Below are 27947 nucleotides of genomic sequence, written 5' to 3' on the forward strand. Positions count from 1 at the left end.
AATATCCTCTTTCCACTCTAAGACTCGCTCATTTGGAAACTAAAACTTTACTACACGAGTTCTAAAATTAATAGAAGCATAACATACATGCAATCAATCCGTACCAATTACATTAAAATCTAGCATATCAAGCTCTACTAGATCAACAAGTGAAACTCTATGGGACAAGGAGACGTGCACTTTATATAGACCCTCTTATCCACAGTAGAATAACCAATACACGTAGAAAAAAATAGATATAACAACACTTTTAGAAGAATATCAAACTTCCTAGCCACATAATACGTCACAAAATACAAGGTTTCCAGGGTTAATTAAGGCATAAACATCAAGTTGGAACACTTTCAACTTACTGGTAACCACATCAGGAAAATCCTTTTGTTCACTACGAGTCGTAAGTGCATAAAGTCAGTTTTGCTTCTGACTTCCACTAGGAAAAATGAAGGATTAGGTTGAACCCTTCGATGATTATCTCCATTAGTCTCACCAACTGAAGGACAATCTATTATTTTTTCGTCCATCTAACCACCACCAAAATAAAATTTGAACCTGCTAGACACTTGCCCTCATGCTTTATCCACACTTAGAAAAAGTAGGCAATCAAACTCAACTACCCTTTCCTCCTTGCTGCTTAGGGTTAGACACCCTATCTTTGTTGAATTTAGAAGGAGCATTGGAGGAACCTTAGTGGAATTTTTTTTTCAAAACTTAGAACGAATATGTCGATCAGACCTTAAATGTGAGAAATTACCATCAATGATCTTAGCTCTCTTTGTCTCCCTAGACCTTTCCTTAAGTTTCTCCTCTTCAATTTGTTGACCATGAACCATAAGACGAGAAATTTACATATCATTGACAAGCATAGTACGATATTCCCTAACCACCATTTTGGAGACATCAGAAACAAATTTACTCATCTTTGCCCTGGGATCGACAATCATAGTAGGAGCATATCAAGATAATTGTATGAGCTTCAAAGCATATTCATTCACACTTATACTTCCTTGATGAAGGTTGGTGAACTCAATCACCTTTGCCTCCCTCATTTCAAGAGAATGGACCTATCAAGTAACACAACTTTGAACTCATCCCATCGAGAGGAAACACATCTTCTGATTTTCCTGATCTATCGCTTGAACCATATTTTAAAAAAATGACATCATTTATATGATCATCGACACCTTGTAAACCTCATCAATGAACTCTTGAGGTTATTCCTCTCCTTTAGAACCATAGATATCTGGAGGATTTATTCTAATGAAGTCCTTTACTTTAGATGTTATTGTACCCATATTTGGGTTCATCGGGACTACAACCTCTTTATTTGTTTGTGGAAATACTTAAAAAGAAGCCCTAAACATAACATTAGTCACTTACTTGGTCAAAGAGTCGACTGAAGCTTGAGAAGGTGCTTCATGATTCACCTTGTCTCTCACATTTCTTATAGCATAAGCTCTTTGAATAGCCATCTCTTGTAGAGCATTAGATAAGGATTAGAAGAGAGATCTTATAGACTTAAAATCTATTGAACGACTTTAGATTAATGAAATAAGTGAAGTTTCCTAAACAACTTGTAGCCTTTCATTCATTTATGGGGTGCGCTTCACACTTATAAACAAGAATCTACTCGACGTGGCTTATGATTTTTCCTAGGACGATTAATGCAAGTGAACAACATCTTAAAAACATGTGTCAAATAATTCTTGAAGTATTCTAAGTTCATCTTAGCTTGATTTTTTGAAGTAGACTTAACTGACATGTAAGACCATGTGAGCTAGTAACATGGGATCCAGTGTCCACCCCACATAAAAAATGGGTTTTCCTACTTGCCATGGTAAGGACCATCAACATCTAGCTTATGTGAAACCACTAGCAAATGTCTATCTAGACAATCCTATGGTTGCACATAGTTTATGGGACACGTGTAAGATCCACTTGTCCACTCATTACTAAGCTTAGCTTCCACGGAAAATCTCTTAGTCATATCCATCTTAGCTCTTATAGAAACATAGGTGATCGCTTCTTGTTCTTACATCATGTTACATGGGTAATCACCTTTTGTCTTTCAATAAGAGAGAACGGGTAATTGACACTTGCCTCATCAGTAAAATAAATCCTTATCATTGGCTTATTTTAAATGAGAAGGCCTTTAAACCTTAAGAACCCTTATTATGTGATAAACCTTTCACAACTCATGCTTTCATGTTTATATGAGAAATCCTTTAAACAACACAACAATAACAACAAATTTGATACTTTACTCTCAAAGTATCCTTAAAATATTTACATCGATTTCATAAGAACATGCATAATTCCATAATTCACCTTTTATGGTTCAAAACCCATTTTCAATCATCAATATCTAGAAAACATGGGTTAGGCATATATTTTTAAGAATTCATCATAAAATCATGTAATTATGTCAATTGATGCTTGATAGATCAAATTAAATAATTCAATAATTAAAAGGAACCATGGCATGGAAGAAAATCTAACTCAATTGGGGAATTCTAATTTTGTAAATTGGAGAATTTCAGTATTCTTTGGAGGATAGGGCTCCATGGATGAAAACTAGCATACCTCAATGCCAAAATCTTGACTTCAGTGGAGAATTGTTTGGCTTGCAAACCACAACTTTTTTCAACTTCAAGAGAGAGAAATATTAAAGAGTTCTTTTATGAATTTGAGAGAACGATTTTAGATAGGGACATTTGGAGCGTTAAAATGCTTATATCGGAGTTTTGGTGAAAGGTAAAATTAGATAGTATTAGGCTAAAATAATTATAGGAAAATACCTAAAAGCCCCTAAACAATCAACTGTCGTCACCAATGATGGCCAGACTGATAGCCCGTTAGTTAAATCACTGATTGTCCTATTCGGGCGACATTTGGATCTAAGGCTATGATTTGAGGCTTTGATCGACGAACTTCATCTATGGACCGTGGGTTCAACTATGGCCTGCTAATTTTGGTCTTGTATATGACTTTTTATCCTTAATTTTCTCTAAGTATGTAACTCACCTACGACTCATAAATCAGATGAGAGACTATCTTGGTGATTCATTGAAAAAAGTATTGCAACTTGATAATTTTGAGAAAACTGACTGGCTAACCACGTACATTGTCTACGTTCCGTGGGTCATTCCACGTGATGGTATTGTAGGAACTTGCACCATATTTCTTAAAAACTATATTTTTCTGCCTTTTCGAATCCGAGGTGTTATAACTACAACCTGCATAAAAATCAACAAACCTAACAATTTTACAATGCACAATTCACAAGGCTTAACCATATAGTTATATAGTCATAAATTCAACAACCAACATTTATTAAATATGCCAATTCACAAGTAACAAGTAGATCAATCACAAAAAACAAGTAATTTAGTCACATGTATCAAAGGCATTAACTCACATTAATGAAAACTCTTGCCGGAACCATTTCCCTTTGTCTTTTATCATATCACTAGCCAAAACCATTTCCCTTAGGCTTTATATCATATCAATTTCCGAAACCAGTTTCTTTTGGATCTATATAAATTTATTAGCCGGAACCACTGACCTCCAACTTTATATCACATCACTAGCTAAAACTTTAACTTTGACTTTCAAATCACTAGACAAAATAATTTCCCTTCGGCTTTATATCAAATCAGTAGTCGTAACCATTTCCATTCTGCTTTATATCAAATCACTAGACAAAACTATTTCCCTTTAGGTTTATATCAATTCACTAACTGCAACCATTTCCATTCGGCTTTATATCACATGTATCATCACGATGTTCAATACTAAATACAAATAATCATTTTCACACGATAAGGAATAGATTACAATTCAAGCAATTCAAATCCACATTCATGCTTCAAAAACATCTAATCAATCAATCACACAAGGGCCAGAACAAAGCAATTCACAAAGTAGTGTGATCAATATATATCTGTCACGACCTGAGAGCACCCCCTAGTCGTAACATGCGTAGTTGACCCCTCAGAGGTCTCATACAAGACATATGGATCATTCATTGCATACCATACTTAAAAATGTGTAAGAATTAAAAAAATTTTCACACATGAAGAATACTTTCATTACTAAGCAAACGGAAGACTTTAAAACATATAACTTAACAATATGTATCATAAAACCATCTAATAACTTTTGGAGTACAACATTTGGGACTACGCCCATGCAAGACTTAAAAATAATGACTAAAAGACCATAAAATAAGATGTGGGTCTGTCCTTGAATCTAGGAGGACTCACCGTACTTCATCTTCAACCATTAGAAACCTATCTATTATCCATAGCATATCAAACCTCCAATTCCTACACTTTATTCAAAAAGGGAAAATAAGGGGTTAGCACAATTAAGAACTAAGTATGGAAGCCATGCAAAAAGGGATATTTAGTATAAAAACATGCTTTTATGACATTTTGATGAAAACTTTCATCATAAGAGTTTTAAGAGTCACAATGCAAGTCAACATTCACATGTAAGACATATTCAACTAGCATCAACATATAGAACTTAATTCCATATTCAACAAGTAAACAAGTTTATCATATTAGATTCTCCACCTAAGGTTATCATAAGACCCACAAAAGTGATACATCAAGTGTCCGCCCATACAACCTCTTCAATACAAACCTAAGTGTTCCTCGAGACTACCAAAGATAGAGACTTTTCCTTTTCAACATATTAACACCAAGTGAACATTATTCATTTAAGCTATTTAAGAGATAACTAAACAAATATGGGACTTCATATAATGGTCTTAGAAGACCTAGAGAACTCGCTTTAGCATCTTCAAGGACTACTTGTGCCATGTGTATATAACATCCCATACAAATAGATACACGTCATAGAACCTATCCAATAACTAGAATTCACATACCACATGATGAGAATAGACGTTAACCAACATAGACCATACAATCTAGGTATGAAATCCGGTGTCATAAGACCCCACACTTGGAAGGTGTTCTATTTTTCAAGGGTAGAACTAGGACGTATCCCATATAGGCACATGGTTTAGGGGATATCGAAATGTTTGTTTCTACTCTAGTCTAATACTCAACTAGAGCTATATCTTTGAGCATATCCACTAAGTGCTTTGCCTTAGTTACCATAGAGCAAGTTTATTCACATAAGCGTATTAACAAAGGTACCATCACTAAGCTTACCAACTCATAACACAAATTCCAAAAAGGGAACAGAAGGATCTAACGATCAAGGTTATAAGATAGCTCATTCATGAAACGAGCACCATCCTAGGTCTATCCGATTCAAGATTCATTATTAAACTTCTTTTCATACTCAAGGTTTCATATTCACTTAGGGTTGTAGACTCATTAATAATGGGCACCATTATTAGGTCTACCAGTTCAAGGCATATACCCTAGAATAACTCATTTATCATTCATAAAAGGGAACCAACTTTAGGTCTACCGATCCTAGATTTCATTCATTTATTAATTCATTCATTATCAAGAAAGGATGCCTAAACCTACCAAGTCAACAGATCACTTTCAACATAACTTTCATGCATCAAGGAAAAGTCACCTAAGTCTACAAAGTCAAAGAGTTCATAATCACGAAGCTTTCATGTATCAAGAAGAGGCACCTAATTCTACCAAATCAAGACACAACATTATCATATAAGACTCTTCATAGTCTATCATCATCACACATGAACATGTAGAGGAAATACACTCTTTATCACATTATAACCAAATTATACAAGACCACATTCACATTACAATCACGTTATACAAGATTACATGTATATCACATAATACCTTCACCTTATACTTACCTATATGCCATAACACATTGCGCAAGGTCACATTTGACTTCATATGATGAACTTCAAATTATACCTTCATATATGCACTAACATAATATTAATACAATTCACATAATAATGCTGACAAGGCCATGATCACAATAAGAACAAGAAGTAAACACCGCCACCATAAATGGATCATACCACCTAAGAGCAATTTTATATCAATTCCACATTAGCAAGGGAATTAGGTCAACTTACCCTCTTCCAATATATATAATCATCATTCCTTAATACTCCATGAATTAACAATACAATAACATAGATAACCATACAAATCGGCAATACAACATAAATTAAACCCAATTCTATCAATATTAGATCAAGAGTAATCAACCCACTTTATAAGCCAAATTTAAAGATTTTTGAAATAAAGGGTTCATGGATTTTTTCATTCTAAAACATCAAATTAACATCAATAATATCATATCTAATGATTTGAATTTAATTAAAACATGCAAGAACTCTTAAGTTAGAGTGAAAATTAAACTTTTTCATAAACTTAGAAATCCTTATAATCACTTTAAAATTGGCTATAAGGTGGTAGCTTGCCTTAGATAAAGAACTCGCATACCTTATTAGAAGAAACCCCATGATAATTGAACAAGAAAGACATTGAAATCCACAACTCTAGCTCCATCTCGACCTCAAGTTTTCATGGAGTTCTAGAGAGAACTCTTTTAGGAGGGAGGGGTTTCGATTTTAGGAAAAGTGAATAATAAACTAAAATATCAATGAAATGTTTTAATACCCTTTAAATACCTTAAAATATTTAAAACAAATGTACATGCACTAAAAAGAATTGGGGTGAATTTACCACTTCACCCCCAAGTTGATCGAACCACCTACAAATTTGCTGGTCCATTGCACGTCCACCAGACTACGGACCATGGCCTGGTCCACGCCCTGCCATTGGGGTCTATGGTTCTGGTAAGAGGCTGAAAACTTGCACGTCTTGTTCACTCCCAAGACCCGTGAGCCGTTGGTGGATTTACAGTCCATGGGTTGGGTCGTGAATCATGCTGTCCATGAAGCTTGGTGGTTTCTTCTTGGGGTCTTAAAATTTTCAATTAGGATCCTCCTTAAGGACCCTTAGGGTGGTCCTTGTGGAGTCCTACCTTGATGTCTAACCCTTAAACACCTCAACTATTGGTTGGGACTACACCAACCATCAACCAAACTTTAACACACCACACTACAACACATGAACTTAAAGACTAGTTTCCAAACGTCTGTGTCGTCCCTTGATGTTCGACCTCAAAGCTATTCATACTACCCTTAGAAGCTATTTGTTATTAATTTATAAAGTTATTAACTAAAGAGACCTATGTGAAGCTCTAGTGCATCCTACTTCATTTCCAGGGTCTTAATATCTCCTTTTTCAATCCCCTTTTGAAAAGATTTTACCCTCGATGCAACTCAAAACATAGAATATAATTCATTCGCGAGACCTTGGCAGTCTTTAAGATGTTTTATTTTATAATTTAAGATTAATCAAGTGGAAAAATGAACCCTTCCTCAATTTTATTACTCCCAACACACACAAAATGAAAAGAAATATATTAACAAAGTTAAGAGATCACTTGCCTTAGTTCAATCAATGAATTAATCCGAAGCTTGAGTTTTCTCTTTCGGAATTCTATACAATGCCCCATAATCTTTTTTAATAAAGTAACAATAATAAAGCCCCAAAAATAACAACTCCGAATTTAGACATTTGAAATTAATGGGTGATCTAATTATGTATTTGATAGCTAAGATGTTAAGGAATCTATACAACTTTATGGAATTGAATTTTAGCGAGTGTAACTCCCAAAATTCATCTTAGCGTGAATGTGTAGTTTCTTAGGGTCGTTGGTTGAAATATGTTATGAAATAGGAGTTTGGAATTCTTAAATTGACTCATTGGTTCCGTGCAAGCCGTTGTGGTGGACTTATTTCCGTTAGGAGGGGCCGTCTGGCTTGCTGGGATTGCCATAGAGAGACAGTCGCAATTTAAGTAGGAAGTTAAATAAACCTTAAAACTTCTTTTTTCTGCAACTTTTGAACTTGAGAGCTGAGGATTAAACCATGTATTTTCTATAGGTAAGATTTTCACTCCCTAAATCCATTTTTCGATCCGTAAATTGTAATCTGATGGGTAAATATCGATAGAAAGGGTTTTGATCTAGAAATTATGGTGAAGAAAGCCCTAAGCTGGGTATGGGGATCATGTGTATGATCTTGGGTTGATAAAGTTGTTAGTAATTTAAGTAATTAGATATTATTTATTGGTTCCTGTGTTATATTGATCATTTATAGACCAAGAACTAGCGGAACAAATTTTAAAAGGGAAGAATCATGTTTCTTAGTGGACTCAAGCTTTGTCCGAGGTAGGTGATGGTTGTGATTTCATGATTGTATGATATATTTTTGTTCTTGCTTCATTATAGTATGTGCCTATATGCTAATATTGCAATGATCACACATTGTAAATAAGAGAGGTGAATGATGAATACTATGAATTATGACTTAACTGTATAATCTTGAGAATATAATTGTGATTTGATTGTTGCTTCTTGAATGGATTGATTGTTTACATGTTTTGAATAAATAGGGGATCAAGTACCACATTATGGCATAAACATTGGATCGGGTACCGCCGTCCTCTATTCTAATAGTTTGGGTTTGGGTTTCATGAGAGGATAATTGACTTGACATAAATGTGTATCTTGTGAAATGTGAAATTCTAAATGATAAGGGATAATGTATATGATTGGTTTATGCACCTTATTATTATGTTTCCTAGACTAATATATGTTCCACTTAGTGGGATACCGCGTGATCCTACTAGTACAATCTTTATATACTGATACGACACTTGTTCTCTTTCTTTATTGAGTACATGGAATCTTCAGGCGGCTGTTTACAGACCTTGTTTAGGAGAGAAGTGATCGCCGATCGAATCCAAGGGTGAGTCAGTTCTTTCAAGTTGCCATGAGTTCTATTTCTATTTTTTCCACATTTTGGACTTAGACTTTCTAGATAGTTGTGTAACACTCCGAAAGTTCCATGACTTAGTATAGAGCCTCACTTGATGAACTAAGCCTTAAAACAATGTTTCTAAGCTTAAAGAAAGGTAACGAACTTAATTAGTAACAGTTAGAGTCAAAACATCAAGAAACGACCACAACATTCGGTACTCCAGTAACTTAAACTAGTGTAGTGAAAGTGGTGCTAGGATGGTTTCAAAGAGATGTTTAAAGGGTTGTCCATTAGAAGGTGATGGGAGTGGTCATAAGGGCCTAAGAAAGGGTTTATGAAATCAAGGCCAAGGGAGGAGTGCCAACCTTGAGGGACAAGCCAAAGCCAAAGACCAAGGCTTCCCCAAAAAGGGACGCTACTGCCTCAACCTTCACAGCATGACCATGGCTCATGGTATGACCACGGCCAGGTATGGAGCTCATGAAAAAGCCTTGGCTATGGAGGGAAGGTGACATCTTGGACTAGCTACTATCCAAGTGATACGCTCAAACTTACATCTCAAATAAGAAGTAAAGCGGTATCAAGTAAAGAACCCAAAATAATGAGCTTGGGATCGTTCCCACGAGGAAAATAGTTCAGACTTAACTTTATTCTATCATTACTATTATTTAATCAATTATTTCCCTAGAAAACAAAAGACAATAAAAGGGGGGGGGGTTATTTCTAAATTAATGAAAATAATTAACTAAATTAAAGTAAACAACAAACAGATTCAAATCTTGGAGCTTAATAAATTAATAAAAGTAACTAGGGCTTAAGTGTTCCCCACAGGTTTTTAACTTGATAATTCTAACTATAACAATTCTTTCTTAGTATTTTGCATGTAAAGTGATAAGTTATGTATCTCTAAATCCTTGGTCCGGCATCTAGAAAATTTCACTCCGCACCTTGGTTCGGCTACGTGTGTTGCTATACTAACCCTTATTTTTACCTCATATTAAGCATCATATTTCATATTTGACTAAGTTATTACTTCATACCAATCGACACTAGCCTATTAGATAGGGTTAACTAAATCTATGTTGATAATTCTTTTCCTATTATATACCTCCTTGGTCCGGCAAATAGCATTAAGACGAGTTCTAACGTTGGCCATCGGTTAAAAAGACTTCTAAATGAAAGAATTATCAATACATGCAAGACACTATTCTAGAATTGTTATTTTAGTTAGATTTTACCTTATTATTCACTCATGGTTCCCACAACCCTAGTTATGGAGTTTAGTTACCCATGGTCCTAATCACACTATTCATATATTTAATATAAGAATTCATGCACTTACTTTAATGAGAAAAAATAAAATCCAGAAAGTCACTTGATTAACCAATAAAAGCACCAACAATCAATTCCAGAAAAAGTGTAACAATTGTTGAAATTAATCCTTCACTACTTGAACAAGAGAACTAAAGACTATCCTAAAGTCTAATCCCAAAAAATGAGGTTTTTTGAACTATCTATAATGAAAACAAAAACCTAAAAAAAGGAGGATTCTAATTACTTAAAGTTTGTCAAAACGTGTCTGAGTCGACGGACCTCATGACGGACCGTCGTGGTCACGACGGGCCGTCATGGCCTCCGTCGTCCCATATTTTACACATTCTTCTGTTGCTTTCTTCATTACCCTCATCAAACAGGTATGACATACCTTTCCAAGCACGACAGTCCGTCGAGGGTCTCCGTTCCATAATAATTTAACTTCTTCGAATTTGGGTACTGGGACTACTCTCTAATCATTACGACGAACCACCAGAACGAACCGTCGTGGCTATGAAGGTCTGTTATGGACTTCCGTAATTCCACACTAAGTCAGACTTCACCATCTTCCTTCAGCAGCTTCTCTCCTCACTACGATGTCACCTACAGACCGTCATAAGCTCCGTAGGTGGTCTCTTTTGCATTTCTCGCTCAAAAACTTCCACGTTCATCTTTGGAAAGATTTCTTGCAAATAAGGAGAAACTTACATAAAAATTAATACAAAAAGGCTTTTGGACACACACTAATCTTAAGGAAAAAACATTAAAAATACCGTGAAACCACGGTACAATCAACACCCTCAACTTAAATTCGTTGTTTGTCCTCAAGCGACACACTATGACTTACTACAAAATCTTTGTACAAGAGTATCCATATTTTAGCTTTCGCAGTTATTTGGCTATCAATCCCGATCAGTATCATCATGTTTATGCATGTTATCACTATTAGGATTGAATTATGTGGAACCAGACCATGACATAGACTCACCACGCGCTGACACCTATCATCTTCAATTTCTCACCGAGGTGCTAATATTTTTGGTATTGCAACTGGTGTCTTCACTTCAAAATAACATCCTCATTTTTCACACAATGATTTCAGTTTGAGTATAAGGTTTACTTTTCAACACTCACTATTCGAACAAATTCACAACTCATTCATACATATTGCCATAAGCTTGCCCTTATTTTCACTGCTTTAAGTTCACCATACAACTCTTAGGATCACGATAGGACTTTCTTAGATTGTAACATAGGCTCAAGGTCAGGTAGGGTATATTTAGGTATACTTTAGTGACTTGTTGCCTTCCTTAACATAGAGGCTAAAAGTACCACTTTTAATCGTTTTGTTTCGCCCAATTTCTCATATTCTTTCACCTTGTTGTTTTCCCTTCTTTCTTCCTTTGTGTAAGTGACTCTTTTCTTTTCTTGCTTGTAATATATATATATATATATTCAACTGGTTCTTGAGTCACTTTACTATTGTGCTTTCTCTCTCTTATTTCTTTCAACCCCACTTTCCAGAGCATTCCTCATAATAGCCACCCTCAACTCATGGCTTTGCCATGAGCCAAAGTACACAATACCCAAAGTTGGGTCAGAGCCACAAAAAGGTTGCTTACTGCATAAGCCACCTTAACTTTTGCTTTTGGCATAAGCTGAGGTGCACATATCCAAGGAGGGACCAGGTCCAACACATTATTCCAAGAAAAGATCAGTTGGGGTGAAAAAGAAAGGTCTATTTTAAGCTCAAATCATTTGGATCAAAGAGTGATTAATTTCATTCAGTTTTTTTTATTTACGCTAAAAATTGACTATATTGAACAAGGGCCTATGATCCTTTCCTAATTGTCTATTCCAACTTACTTTTAGCATATAATTTTAGCCACCATGATATCTCTTTAACATAACGCTACCGATCCTATAAATTCAAGAACCTCAAAGGTACCAATGCTTTGCTGGCTTAGCTTGCCCTTCTTGCCAAACCTTATCACCTCTTTCTTTGGCGATATCTTAAGAAAAACATTCTCACCAGTCTGAAATGGAAAGTCTCTCACCTATGGTCTGCATACTTCTTTGTCTACTCTAGGATCCTAAAAGCTTTGTTTAAATACTCCTCACTAATCTTGTGTATCCTTGACTAAATCAACCCCCAAAGGTTTCACATCTCCAGCCACGAACAATCAAAGGGTACCATATCAATGGTGGAGTGATAACTATTATACTAGAATAACTTATGAAAAGGTAAGAACTTATCCCAATGCCCTTCAAAATAAACCACACATGCCCTCACATGTTTTCTAGTACTTGAATAGTCCTCTCAGACTGAACGTCGCTCTGTGGATGAAATGGTGTACTAAAAGTGAGTTCTGTGCCCCATTCATCATGCATTTTCCTCCAAAACTTAGAGATAAATTGCGTACTACAATGATATTATAGAAATGTGAACCCCATGCAACCTCACTATCTCCTTCATATACACCTTAGCCAATTGACCACCATTAAATTTGCTTCAAATCTCTGTACATCTTTGTCATGCCCCGATGAATGGAATATCGCAAACCATGACATTCCATCAATAATTTTTGAATCAAGTAATCAACTCGAAGAACATGTATTCTTCGTTTGAAACTGAGCACACCTTCCGCATCAAGAGTGGTCTCTTATGCCTTACCAATCACGGTTTTCTTCTTAAGTTCATCAAATTTTCATTCTCGAATTGCTTGTCCTTGATATCCTCCTTAAATGTACCACTTACTTCAATGCTACCTAATACCCCTCATTTTTCCTGAGATGCCCAATTGCATGGATTTAGACTCTAAGTTTTGAATTTCCTGAGCCAAAGGTCATCTAGTTACACTCAAGGAAGCTAAACTGCCCATACTTACCACTTTTCGACAAAAAGTGTCTACCACTACATTAGCCTTAACCAGATGATATTGATTTGTGTCATTTTAATCATTGAGTAACTCCATCCATCTTTGTTGTCTCAAATTCAGATCCTTTGGTGTGAACACATGCTGCAAACTACGATGATCAGTAAACACTTCACTTCGACACCATAGAGGTAATGCCGCCAGATCTTAAGATCAAACACTTCCGCTGCCAACTCTAAATTATGTGTTGGATAATTCCTCTCATGCATATTCAAATGACGTGAGGGATAAGATATCCTTCCTCAACACAACACCCAAACCAGAATGTGAAGCATCACATTAAACAATAAAATATTTACCTTCTACTGGTAGTGCTAGGATAGGTGTTGTGGTCTACAGAGTTGAGCTTTTGAAAGTTGTCCTCACATTTTTTAGTCCAGTCAAATGGTATCTCCTTTTTGGTAAAATTTTTAAAGTAAGTGTCAATAGAAGAAAAGTTCTTCACAAATCGACTAGTATAGCTAGCGAGCCCCACAAAAAGTTCTAACTTCCTTCATAGAACTATGTCAAACCCAATTCTTAACCGCCTCAATCTTTTGGAAATCTATCATTACCCCATTCTTTTAAACTACATGCCCAAAATTGCAGTCGAAGTCAACAAAAATTCACACTTAGAAAACTTAGGATACAACATTTGTTTCTGAACAACACCTAGAACAATACGAAGATGGTCGACATGCTCTTTCTTACTTCTCGAATAGACAAAAATAGGATCAATAAAGATTATGATGAATGAATCAATGAATGGTTTGAACTCCCCATTCATTAAACTAATGAAGGTTGTAGGCACATTACTCAACCCGACTGACATAACTAGAAACTCATAGTACCCATGTGGGTTCTAAACGCCATCTTGGGCACATCGTTACGCCTAATCTTCAACTGATGGTAACCATACCTTAAATCAATGTTGGAGAAAACTGATGCACCTTGCAATTGGTATAAAAGATCATCTATTCGAGACAAGAAGTACTTGTTTCAAATTAAGAACATATCCAATTATCGATCATCTATACAGTTTCTCATGCTATCATCCTTTTTCTTAACAAAAAAATAGGAGCACCCCATGGGGAAGCATTAGGATGAATAAATCCCTTCTAAAGAAGCTCTTGGAGTTGATGCTTAAGCTTTCTTAATTTCTCTGGGGACATGTGATATGGAGGGATAGAAATAGGATGAGTACCAAGTTCCAAATTTATACAGATATCTATATCTTTATCTCAGGGCATACAAGGAAAATCAGTAGGGGACACTTCTCTAAATTCCAACATCACATAAAAAGACTCAATAGATGGATTTTAACCTCAACTTTCCTAATATGAGCAACATAACCCAAAACAACCCTTCCCTACCAGCTTTCTAGCTCGAAAAAAGGATATGATCTTATCTTGTTTATGCTTGTTCACCCCTTCCCACTCTAATTTTTCCCTTCCCAGAATTTTTAGAGTTACATACTTAGAATTACAATTAAGCACAACATAATAGTGAGGCTACCAAGTCATACCTAAGATTATATCAAAGTGGGTCGTCTCCAAAATCACGAAATCCGCCTAAGTGTGATAACCCATAAACAAAATAGGACAAGCATGATAGATATGAGTGACTATAATAGACTTTCCAACTGGGGTACGAACATTGATTAGGGAATTAAGTATATCACATATCATAGCAAATGTTGCAGCAAATCTCACATACACATAAGAATAAGTAGAACCTGCATCAAATAACACATTAGCCATCCGTTCACAAACAAGAATAGTACATGTTATCATCGCGTGAGATGCCTTTACCTTTTTCTTACTCGGAAAATCGTAACACTATGTCGTATCATTTTGTCATGTTACTTCTCTGCATGGCTGCACTATACCTCTGCCTGCATTTCTATTTCCTATGCCTCCTCGGCCTCAATGATTTCCTCCTCTCCCACTTGTTGACACCCTTTACTATTATTACCAATTTTTGTAGGTACCACTGCTCTAGACGGGTATTGTGCAGACACATGTGGGTGGGGATAATATCTCCTCATATTCCTAGGTTCTCCACAATCATAGTAAGTACGATCAAAAGATGGTCTGTCACCCATCAAATGTGCGACTCCTTGGCTATTCTGAATCAAATAATGAGGTGGAGTTCTATAGTAATCACGTATAGAGGCTGGCATGGAATACTGCATTGGCATGGCTGCAAGTCTTTGCCTCTCCTTCCCTTTGGAGTAAGAATCTTTAAATTTACCCTAGTTTTTGTCCCTTTTAGCCAATGCCTTAGCGTGACTGTCTCGCCTCACCCCCTTCAATTTCTTAGCAAAGTCTTTTAGCTTGTTAAATCTCCTCCCTGCAGAGGTAATTTGAAGAAATAAGAAATGCAACTCAAAATATAGTCACTTGATAAATTTGTCACACTCGGAGAGTGCGTCCCGGATTAGACCGGCGTCGTTAACTTCTCAGAGTTCGTAGACAAGCCTCTTCTTAGCGTTCATCAAAATCATACAGTTAAATTTAGCGGAAAAATTAAATATTTTAACATAATATTGAAGTATACTTAGACTTCATACTATCATTCATAGATCATACGATATTTTAAGAAATTGTCTCACATATATAAAAGCATCTAAAGAGTGAAAATTTGTACTTAGCCAATAATAGTTAATATGCCATATAGGCCTTAATACAAAAGAAACCAAAGAACATAAATGGAATCTAATACTCTTAAATTCTACTAATATCTTTATAAAGCTGGAAAATGGAAGATAGAATCCCCGAACATGATGACCTACCAGGACTTGGAGAAAGAGTTCCAAGCTTTTTCAAATCAACTAGCTTAAACTTCAATGGCCGGAACCTACAGTTTTAGTAATATAAAGTAAATTAGTACGTCACATGTACTAAGTATGGGTATATGCACATAACACATAAGGACTATATGAAAAGGGATCATTTATCATTTCATTAGAAAACATGCTAAGTCATGTGAATGTCTTCAATACACATACCATATATCATATACAAGTTAAGAATTCCAAAAACTTAAATCATTATCATAATCGAATACACAATACCATAGAGTCATATTAACTTTTCACATTCAATGGATCATTTAGCGTAACATACAAAACACTCACCAAAGATCCCATCCCAAACCTACAAGTGCAATGGTTATGTGAAGCCCGATAACCCCACACAACCAAATAGATAAGATAACCATAAGTAATGCTTTGCTTTATATAACTTGTAACATAAGTAGTCTTCACTTCATATAGCAATATAAATCAATAACATGTTCATCATAATAACTAACATCATATACGAGTAACATCATGTACCATAACATATATCTTTCATGTCATCATATTATATAAGAACAATACCCTAAGACTTCTCTTAGAGTCAACTTGTGCAATGTCTAGGTAGAGTCCCACACCCCTACCTATACTATGTAGACTCCTTAAGTCACCCTAGTCGACGTTCACGTACTTGTCTTTCATTTTTACATGAGGAAAAATTCGCCTAAACAGACATAGACCATGTGATCTAACCATGGAATCCAGTGTCTTCCCCACACCGAAAAGAGGTGGTCTACACGCCAAAGTACAATCTACATGACATAGCTTTCTAGGTAGATCCACTAGCTAGTATCCTAGTGTGGAAAAATAGTTCAAGGACTAGGATTTGTATTAGAGACCCATAGTTCCACATCACATGGCCGCCTCAATCTCATGAGAATCATTGTGAACCTACCTTCCACTACGGAAGGGAAACTTCTCATATCTAGTACATCGGTGCTTAGCTTAAGTCCCTTTTATTGAAATAACCTTTAAGTTTTCTTTCATCATAAACTTATAACAGGTAATACGAGGTTAACTCCTTATATTGACATAATCATAATCTCTATAGGGATTAGATGGGAATTTCCTTTCATTGTAACTGTTCACATGTGAGATAAACATAACATAGTCATCTTGTGTAAAGCATAAAAGAGAATATCATAACTTGCATTTTTGTAGTCTTGTCATGATCTGACATTTAATGTTGTTCATATCCCATCATATACACATAAAAACATCATACATACGTTCATAACATAACATCGTGATTCATAGGATAACATAAACATTTTTTACAGTAATCACAACTTTAGAAGACTTACCTCTTGCATCCAAGAACCTTATTCATCTTAAAATATTTATAATCATATTTAGTGAAATACTCAATAACATAATAAAAAAAACTCATCAAGTAATGTACAAGATCAATGCATAGCGTAGGAGAAGGGAAATTGGTCGTTAAAGGGTTCATTCAACTCTTAATCCCAATCCTAATGTTTACACGTTATCAAATACCATAAACAACCCACTCAAAACCATCACATAGAGAAATATCACGTATCACACAACATTCAAACATTATCAATCAAACACTCAGGAATTCATGTGAAATTAACCGTACAAAATGTTTACTTTTCGTTAAAAATCATAAATCTAGGGTTAGGATGAAAATCCTTTTTGTAGAGTAAAAACCCTAGTATTTGAAGTTCTTGAAAACTTATCTTGAAAGGACCTCTTGGGGAAAGGAATCCCAAGAGTGAAAAACCCACACCTTACAGATTGAGAATCCACAAAATTTTTAATGGAAACTTCGAAACCTTTGTCTTCTTCCTTAAGCTTTTTTGTTCTTCAATGGAGTTTTAAAACGAGTGTTCTTGAGAGATTTAGAGATTTTCCGTTTGATCTGATTTGGGACATGCAAAAGTGGTCTAAAACTGACCTAATATCAATATATAGTCGTTCCATAATACCCTCAACTTAATTGGGTATTTAATAAGTTAAATTACCAAAAACTCCCCTCCTAAATTGATTAAAAATAGGAGAACATTTGGCATAGCCAAATTCTGAAAATTTGCTAAGGGTTCGGGAATTAATTAATTAAGTTACTAATTTAATTAATTAAGTGTCTTAGTGTAATTATTAATGTACCCCTAAGTTATTAGGACCATAACCAACCCCTCTGGACCATCCTAACCTATAGGATGTTTCTTTAGTTAGTTACCTGGCTAGTGTCACCCGATTACGTTTTAGGATTTTGGGTACAATAGTTAGTTTATTTTAGTTAATCCTAGGTTAGTTAGTTAGTTAGGTAAGTTACCTAGAGCCTAGGACTGGTTAGGAATCTATTCCCCATGTGACCTTACCCGCACGCGCGCCAGACCCCTAACTTCCCTAACCGAATTCGGTTGGGCTTGGTCGCTTGGTCTCTTGCACATTTGTTGCTGCACATTTCTTGTCCAAGGACCCTCACTATGTCCTTGGGCACTGCTTAATCTACATGATGATTTTAAACGATCTTGTGCTATGGTACCTAGGCTTGACACTTGGATGCCTCATACCTAATGTGTACAACTAAGAATTAATATTTTAGCTTAGGGTCTTCATTGTAGGTACAATTCCTAAACAATCTTGGATTGGAGAATTTGAACATCAAAGTATATCTTAATACATAGAAATTGGATAAACATCAAAGTGTATTTTAAGGTACTTGTTAGTACATACAAATTGGCTAACACCCTTATGCCAGTATTTTCTAACATGCGCAATATTACTCAATCTTGGGCATTGGGATGGCTATGTACCCAATACATATTCTTAAAACCTAATAGACTTTTCGCTAGACAAGTACATTTTCTGGAATGTTACATTATCCCCCCTCCTTAGGAATATTCGTCTTCCTAATGACACTAAAATCTTTTGGAGGGTAGGAGATAAACTCAATACTAGCATCACAACAAACACATAACATATCATCACACTGAGCAGTCAATTCATATGCACAATCATATAAGAGCTACATGTTTATAACAAATAGTGAGGAATTTGCTTGTCAACCTTATCATCAAATCAAAATGCATCAAATAGATACCGTGCTATCATTCTTCTCAAGACAACAACAAAATCTCAAGAAAACATATGCATGCATGTTTCACATAAGTGCAAGAATAGAGTATGAAGGAAATTTCTTAAAACTCTAGTTGGTACTATCATTTACGGACACATGCACCTATTAAGAAAATAAGTCAATTTCATGATTACTCATTAATGTAGTTCTTTGCATTATACATACTACTAGAATTGGAAATTGGGAGAACTAGGGAGATGAACATTCAACAATTTCATTGGGAACAACCCTAGTATCTTTCACAAGTTATTTTTTCTTTTCCTCCACATGAGACACACTACCTATAGTTATTCGACTCAAACCATCCGCAACCACATTGGCTTTGCCGAGGATGGAAAAGGAAACTCATGTCATAATCCTTTAACAATTCTAACCGTCTTCTCCGTCGGAGATTTAACTCCTTTTGTGTGAACACATATTGAAGACTCTTATGGTCAGTAAACACATCAACATGCATACCATACAAGTAATGCCTCCATATTTTTAAACAAAACACTACTGCACCCAACTCAAGATCACGAGTTGGGTAATTCTTCTCACTATAAGGACTGAATCAATAGAAGGAGTTTCACATTCTAGGTACTTAAATCTCACCACATGGTATAAAAACCCTTGTCTGTCATCTTACAAGCCTTCAAACAAGAAATGATTTGACCCCGTGGCATATAATCCCCCTTTCAACTCTAAAATGGGTTCATTAGGGAATTAAAATTTCACTACCCTTGTGGAAGCAAAACAATCGTGAAGCCAATCCATACCCAAGATGATATGAAAACCAAACATATCAAGTTCTACTAAATCAGCAAGAGTAACTCTATTGGGCAGCATTATAGGGCATTTCTTATAGACTTTTTTTGCAACTACGGAGTCACCCATGGGGTACAAACGGAAAAGGGTTCAATCAAAACATCGGGAAATACATCAAATTTCCTAGCTACCAAAGGTGTAACAAAAAAATAGTGTAGAACCTGGATCAAGCAATGCATAGACATTAACATAGAAAACTTGTAACATACCCGTCACAACGTCAGGAGGGATTTCTTGTTCACCCCTAGCCTTGAGTGCATAGAAACAATTCCTTTTTGGAGCTTCACACTAGAACCTATTGGTTGAGCTTGGCTATTACCCTTACCTTGAGTTCTCACATTAGGACAATCTTTCACCATATGTCCACCTTTTCCACAACCATAGCAACTATTAGTCCCAACAAGACATTCACCCGCATGTTTCTTACCACACTTATCATAAGTTAGTCTCTCTTTTGGTTGATAAACATTTCTCCCCTCTTGAGGGTTAGGAATAGAACCTCTATCATTGCGATTCATGGAGAAATTATAAGAAACTTGATTTGAAAACCTCTTCTTAAACTTAGTCTTGTCTTGAACATCAAGCCTACTCTTAGAAGAACTACCTTCAAAAAACTTTGCCTTCTTAGCTTCCCTATTCCTCTTCCTTAGGCGACTTTCCTAAACTTGTTGAGCATGAAATATCAACCTAGAAAGATCCATATTGTCATGAAGATTGGCTGCACAACATTCTTCTTCAAGATCTTCAGACACGCCTGTTACATGGCGGCTCATTTCATACCTAGCATTGGAAACCAAAGAAGAAGCATATTTGGAAAGCTTCATGAGTTTTAAGGAGTATTCCTTAACACTCATACCTCCTTTGAGAAGGTTGATGAACTCCTCTACCTTATCTTCTCTTTATTTCCTTTGAAAGAATCTGTCAAGAAAGGCCTTTTTGAAGATCTCCCAAGTCAAGAGACCACCTCCTAAAGCCCTACTATCTTTCGACTGGTTGTACCATGTCTGAGCCACGTCCTTGAGTTTATAGGCAGCAAGTTCAATCTTTTCCATAGAACTCATACCCATAGAAAACAAAATATTATATACCTCATCAAGGAAATCTTGGGGGTCTTCATCAACTTTCGATCCAAAGTACTTTGGAGGATTTATTCGCGTAAAGTCTCTCAGACAACTTGCTATAGTACTAGCATGTTGCTTCTCTCGAGGAACAACCTCCCTGTTCGCTTGAGCCGTGATGGTTTGATCTTGGGGGTGATGGATTGGGCCATTTGGGACAGGGCAGCCCTCACTTGACCATTCGTCATAGCTGCAGGATTCCTGGAACTTGATCATTTGCAGCAGCTTGCACTTGAGGAGCATTTCGATTGCCTTGGGGAGTCGCTCCTGCATTCCCAATCTACTCTCCTACTCTCCTCGCGGCAGTCCTTCTTGTGTTAATCCCCTATATACACAAGAAAGAGATAAGATACTAAACGACACATAGTGTCAAAACTCTAAAGGCACGACATAGGAGTATCAAGAAAAGAGTTTCCTAATCATCACATAGCCTCACATCATTAATTGTGACGCACTTCACAACCATGAACAAGACACTAGTTAATGTGGTTTAGTGAGACATTTATCCTTAGGATATTTAAACTCATGCTCTGATACCAAGTTTGTCACGCCATGAGAGAACACCCTGAATGAGACCGGCATCGTTAACCTATCAGAGGTCGCAGACAAACGTGTTCTTAGCGTTCATCACAATCATACAATTAAATTTAGCGAAAAAATTAAAAATGTTAACATACTATTGAAGTATACTCAGATTTTATATTATCATTCATAGACTATATGATATTCTAAGAAATTGTCTCACATATATAAAACCATCTAAAGATTGAAATTGTGTACTTAGCCAATAATAGTTTATATGCCTGCCATATAGGCCTTAAAACAAAAGAATTGAAAGAACATAAATTGAAATCTAATACTCTTAAATTCTACTAATGTCTTCATAAATCTAGAAAATTAAAGATAGAATCCCCGAACATGATGAGCTACCAAGACTTGGAGAATGAGTTCCATGCTTCTTCAAATCAACATGCTTAAACTTCAATAGCAGGAACCTAGAGTTGTAGTAATATAAAGTAGTGGGGTTAGTACTCTACATGTACTAAGTATGGGTATATGCACGTAACATATAATGAAATGCATGAAAAAGGATTATTAATCGTTTCATTAGAAAACATGCTAAGTCATGTGAAAGTCCTTAATGCACATAGCATGTATCATATACAAGTTAAGGATTCCAAAAACTTAAATCATTATCATAATCAAAGACACAATACCATAGAGTCATATTTACTTTTCATATTCAATGGATCATATAGCGTAGCATACAAAACACTCACCAATAATCCCATCCCCAACCTACAATTGCAATGGTTATGTGAAGCCCGATAACCCTACACAACCAAATAGATAAGATAGGAGACCATAAGTAAAACTTTGCTTCATAAAACTTGTAAAATAAGTAGTCATCACTTCAAATAGCAATATAAATCAATAACATGTTCATCATAATAACTAACATCATATAAGAGTAACATCATGTATCATAACATATATCTTTCATGTCATCATATTATATAAGAACAATACCCTAGGACTTCTCTTAGAGTCAACTTGTGCAATGTCTAGGTAGAGTCCCACACCCCTACCTATACTATGTAGACTACTCAAGTTACCCTAGTCTATGTTCACGTACTTGTCTTTCATTTTTACATGAGGGAAAATTCTCCTTAACCGACATAGACCATGTGAGATAAACATGGAATCCAGTGTCTTCCCAAACCGAAAAGAGTTGGTCTACCGGCCAAAATAGAACCTACATGACATAACTTTCTAGTTGGATCCACTAGCTAGTATCCTATGGTAACAACATAGTTCAAGAACTAGGAGATGTATTAGAGACCCATAGTTCCACATTACATGGCAGACTCAATCTCATGAGACCTACCTTCCACTAGGGAAGGGATACTTCTCATATCTAGTCCATCGGTGCTTAGCTTAAGTCCCTTTTCTTGAAATAATATTTATATTTTCTTTCATCATAAAATTATTATAGGTAATAGGAGGTTAACTCCCTTTATAAACATCATGATGATCTGTTTAGGGATTAGATAAGGATTTACTTACATCGCAACCCTTCATATGAGAGGTTAACATAACATAGTCATCTTGTGTAAAGCATACAAGAGAATATCATAACTTGCATTTTCATAGTCTTATCATGATATCACTTTTAACGTTGTTCATATCCCAACATATACACATAAAAACATCATACATACTTTCATAACATAACATCATGATTTATAGGCAAACATAAACATTGTAAAGTAATCATAACTTTAGAAGACTTACCTCTTGGTTCCAAGAACCTTATTCATCTTACAATATTCATAATCATATTTAGTGAAATACTCAATAACATTATCAAGAACAACTCATCAAATCATGTACAAGATCAATGCATAGTGTAGGAAAAGGGAAATAGGTCGTTAAAGGGTTCATTCAAGTCTTAATCACAATCCTAATGTTTACACGTTATCAAATACTATAAACAACCCATTGGAAACCATCACTTAGATAAATATCATGTATTACACGACATTCAAACATTATCAATCAAACACTCAGTAGTTTGTGTGAAATTAATCATAGAAAATGTAAACTTTTCGTTAAAAATCATAAATCTAGGGTTAGGAAGAAAATATATTTTGTAGAGTAAAACCCTAGTATTTGAAGTTCTTGAAAACTTATATTGAAAGGACCTCTTCGGGAAAGGAATCGCAAGAGTGCAAAACACATACCTTATAGATAAAGAATCCACGAAAATTTGATTAGAAACTTCAAACCTTCGTCTTCTTCCTTAAGCTTTTCTCATTCTTCAATGGAGTTTTTAGAAGAGTTTAAGTGAGAAACTGAGAGAATTTTCGTTTGACCTGATTTGGGACATGCAAAAGTGGTCTAAAACTGACGTTATATCAATACATAGTCATCACATAAGCCTCCTCTTAATTGGGTCTTTTAGTATGTTAAATTACCAAAAACGCCCCTCCTAAATTGACTAATAATAGGATAGCATTTGACTTAGCAAAATTCTGAAAAATTACTTAGGGTTCGGGTAACATAATTATTTTTATATTAATTAATTAAGTTGATAATTTAATTAATTAAGTCAACTAGGGTAACTACTAATGTACCCTTAAGTCACTAGGACCATAACTAACCCCTTTGGACCATCCTATGTTAGTTACTAGGATGTTTCTTTAGTTAGTTACCTGGCTAGTGTCACCCGGTTAGGTTTTAGGATTTCGGGTACACTAGTTAGATTATTTTAGTTAATACTAGGTTAGTTAGTTATTTAGGTAAGTTAGTTAGACCCTAGGACTTGTTAGGAATCAAGGCCCCATGTGGCTTTACCTGCACGCAGGCCTGCCCTTTAACCTCCCTAATCGAATTCGGTTGGGGTGTTGTCGCTTGGTCTCTTGCACATGTGCTTGCACATGTGTTGCTGCGCATTTCTTGTCCAAGGACCCTCACTATGTCCTTGGGCACGACTTAATCTACATGATGATTATAAATGATCATGTGCTATGCTACCTACGCTTGGCACTTGGATGCCTCATACCTAATGTATACAACTAAGAATTTAATATTTTAGTTTAGGATTTTCATTGCAGGTACAATTCCTAAACAAGCTTGGATTAGAGCATTTGAATATCAAAGTATATCTTAATACATAGAAATTGGCTAAACATCGAAGTGTATTTTAAGTTACTTGTTAATACATGGAAATTGGCTAACACCCTTAAGCAAATATTTTCTAACATGCCCAATATTACCTAATATTGAGCATTGGGATGTTTATGTACCCCAATACATATTCTTAAAATCTAATAGACTCTTCAATAGACAAGTACATTTTCAGGAATGTTAGAAAATTAATGAATCATCTATTCTGTACTAGTAATCGACTGCGTAGCATATCTAGACAAGGCATGAAACTTGGCCTCATAAGCGATAAACATACTACCTCAATAAAAATCCATGAGCTCATCTTTGTTGCGGTCTCTCAAAGTCCTAAGCACATATTTCTCCAAGAACATGACATTAAACTGGGTCCAAGTAAGTAGAGGTAAAAATTAAAATCTTTATTTTGTATAATCTCTCCACCACTACTTAGCCTCACCTTAAAGCTTAAAAGTCACGAATTCAACCCCATGCTGAAGAAAAATTCCCCACTTATGAAGCCTCTCATAGAAATAAAGGATGAAATCATATGCATCCTCACTCTCAAAACCATGGAAGAAAGGTGGTTTCAACTTCAAAACTTGGTCAACATCGCATGTTCATTGCAATTCATAACATGAACCAATAAGTGAAAGAAGAAATTATTATTACGTACATTCTCTCCCACCTCTGGGACAATGATAACAACAGGAGAATTGGCGAGAGCTTGAGTTGCTTGAACAGACAGAAGCACTCCAGGATCAACCAATTCTTTCAAGAATGACATGATCTTTTAAGAGAACACTGGGTCATGTGAGGAATACATGTAGTCTTATACTGCGCCTCTTCCTCTTTTACAACCTCCTCAACATTTTTAACCTCAACATTCTCCTCTATATCTTCATTATTTACGGGAGGGGCCTCATTTTGGTGAGGATTTCTTACTGGTACCCCATCTGTAGTAGGCACCACTCTTCCTAGGCTAACCCTAAATCTTCCTCTACCTGATCTCGACTGCTACCTCTCACTATAGGTTCCTCAATTGGAGCATTTACAAGAGCTACGGGCCTGATGTCATTGAATCTAGTGTTTACGTCATGCAAACAGAAGAGTAAAACACCCACACTAAAGCTCCAATAGGAGAAACATTTATACTAATTTGCTACCCAACATAATCAACATAGTAAAGTATTGGGATAATGCCCATGTACCCCCTCAACCTATGACCGAAATCTCAGAGGCACACTTATACTATACTAAGGTCCTATTACCCCCTGAACTTATTTTATTAATAAGTTTTTACCCCTTTTTAGCTTACGTGGCACTATCTTGTGGGCCCAACGATGGTTGACTTTTTTTTTTGAACTAGTGCCACGTAGGCTAAAAAGGGGTTGAAAATTACATATAAAATAAGTTCAGGGGGGTAATAGGACCTTAGTGTAGTGTAAGTGTCTCTCTGAGATTTCAGGCATAGGTTGAGGGGTACTTGAGTATTTTCCCTAAAGTATTTAACATTACAGAAGCAAGTTTATATAATTATATACTAAAGTCCCCAGAAACATCTAAAATATCTAACAACGAATTGTGAATTGAATTCTGAGAACCCAAAAGTCAATGTATTAAAAATTTTAAAAGATCCATAAGTCTAAACAAGAAATGTTACACCACAAACTAATGAACTCACAACTAACTAGAAAGTTCAAGTCTGAAATATGGAAAAAGTCAAAAAGAGAACTCATGGCGACCTGAAATAACTCTCACCCTTGAATTCAATAAATAATCTCTCATTTTCTAAATAGATCTATCATAGCTCCATGAAGATGTCATCTACTCAACAAAGAAAGAGTTAGCGCAGTAATAGTACACAACGACATTGTACTGGTAGGATCACGCGGCTATCCAGTAAGTGCAACATGTAAGTCAATACAACATAATAACAACATGAATACCCCAAACATATACAATATCATCATCATTTACAACAACATACAATTTCACATTTCTTAAGATACACATATATGTCAAGTCAATGGCCCTCTCATGGAACCAAACTCATACTATTAGAATACCGAAAAGTGGTACCCGATCTAATCTTTATGCCAGAACGTGACACCTGATCCCATATTTATGTCGGAATATTGCAACCTATCCAAGTTAGCATGTCAAAATGCAATACCTGATCCATTCAAAAAGCCACAACCAAATCACAATTATATTCTCAAGATCATACAATTAAGTCAGGATTAATGGCATTCATCATTCATCTATCTCATTTACGAAAATTGTGGTTAATAATGCAACATTTGCATAAATACACATATTAAAATGAAGCAAGAATAAACATATATCAAATGATTAAATGAAAACCGTCACCTACCTTGAACAGAGATCCAATCCCCTAAGAAACTTGATTCTTCCCACTTGATGTTTGTTCTTGGTGTATAAACGATCAATATAACATTGGAATCAGTAAACAATAACTAATTACCAGAATTACTCCCAATTCAATTAACCCTGGATCATACCCATGATCCAGATACCCATATTAGCGCTTTCTTTACCATAAAAAAATAAATATAAAAAAATTATAAAAAAAATTACATCATAACCTTTCACGTTGATCATTATCCATTAGATTGCTTTCTAAGGATCAAATAGATTTGGGGAGTGAAAACCTTACTTTTAATCTCAAGAATGGTGGAAAAATGTCGAGAAAATACTTGGATTTGTTCCTATATGGTGGCCCCCAGCCCGCCACAATGGCCTCGCCCTGGTAAGAATAATTGTGCCACACTCAACAACTACCCGTTCATGCTAAAATATTTTTGAGAGTTCTACTTGCCTAGATTAAATTTCGTAAAGTTATGCGGGTTTCTTAACATCTTCCCTATCTACTCATGCAATCAAATACATAATTAGATCATCAATTGTTACCATATTTTCCTATAATTTAATGACTCAAATTTCGTCCAAATATTGACTAGGTTGGAAATTATCAAGTTACTACGAAAAAGTTTTCTGACCCAAATTTTTTCACCGTTGGCTTTTTTATAATGATTGAACCCGGTGGTTAAAAAACCCAAACTAATTAAACTGATGAAATTCATCCGATATCAGGATCTCTGGAGGTTGACTAAGGTCAACAAATTCATGTCATTAGCCTCCAAAAGGGTAAAACTCACACCAAACTCTCCCAACCACCTTGAAAAGTGTGCCACTTATTCAACCACAGCACTCACACCAAACTCTCCCAACCACCTTGAAAAGTGTGCCACTCATCCAACAACAACACAAAAACGTATACGGAATTTACGGAAAGTGATAACAATAAAAGCATGAAAAAATACAACGG

The 27947-nt window shown here is 35.6% G+C and overlaps 1 long non-coding RNA gene across 5 annotated transcripts in view; it reads right to left on the minus strand.

Annotated features, from left to right (window-relative positions):
* Window positions 1-4071: 4071 nt before the first annotated feature.
* The window catches only part of LOC101255636 (uncharacterized), a 56483-nt gene continuing 32607 nt past the window's right edge, over window positions 4072-27947 (minus strand). The window contains exons 2-8 of one of the 5 annotated variants that reach the window (XR_011211887.1): window positions 23674-26771; window positions 22210-22263; window positions 20021-21254; window positions 15833-15897; window positions 14850-15390; window positions 5816-5879; window positions 4072-4325 (exon numbers count right to left, since the gene is read on the minus strand). This is a non-coding gene — a long non-coding RNA (uncharacterized lncRNA). Of the gene's footprint in view, window positions 4331-5815; window positions 5880-14849; window positions 15391-15832; window positions 15898-20020; window positions 21255-21650; window positions 21925-22209; window positions 22264-23673; window positions 26772-27947 lie in introns of those variants that run through there. The other 4 variants (XR_011211888.1, XR_003244160.2, XR_011211889.1 and 1 more) reach the window with 4 other exon arrangements.

Source organism: Solanum lycopersicum, chromosome 10, assembly GCF_036512215.1.
Source record: "Solanum lycopersicum chromosome 10, SLM_r2.1".
Classification (NCBI taxonomy): Eukaryota; Viridiplantae; Streptophyta; class Magnoliopsida; order Solanales; family Solanaceae; genus Solanum; species Solanum lycopersicum.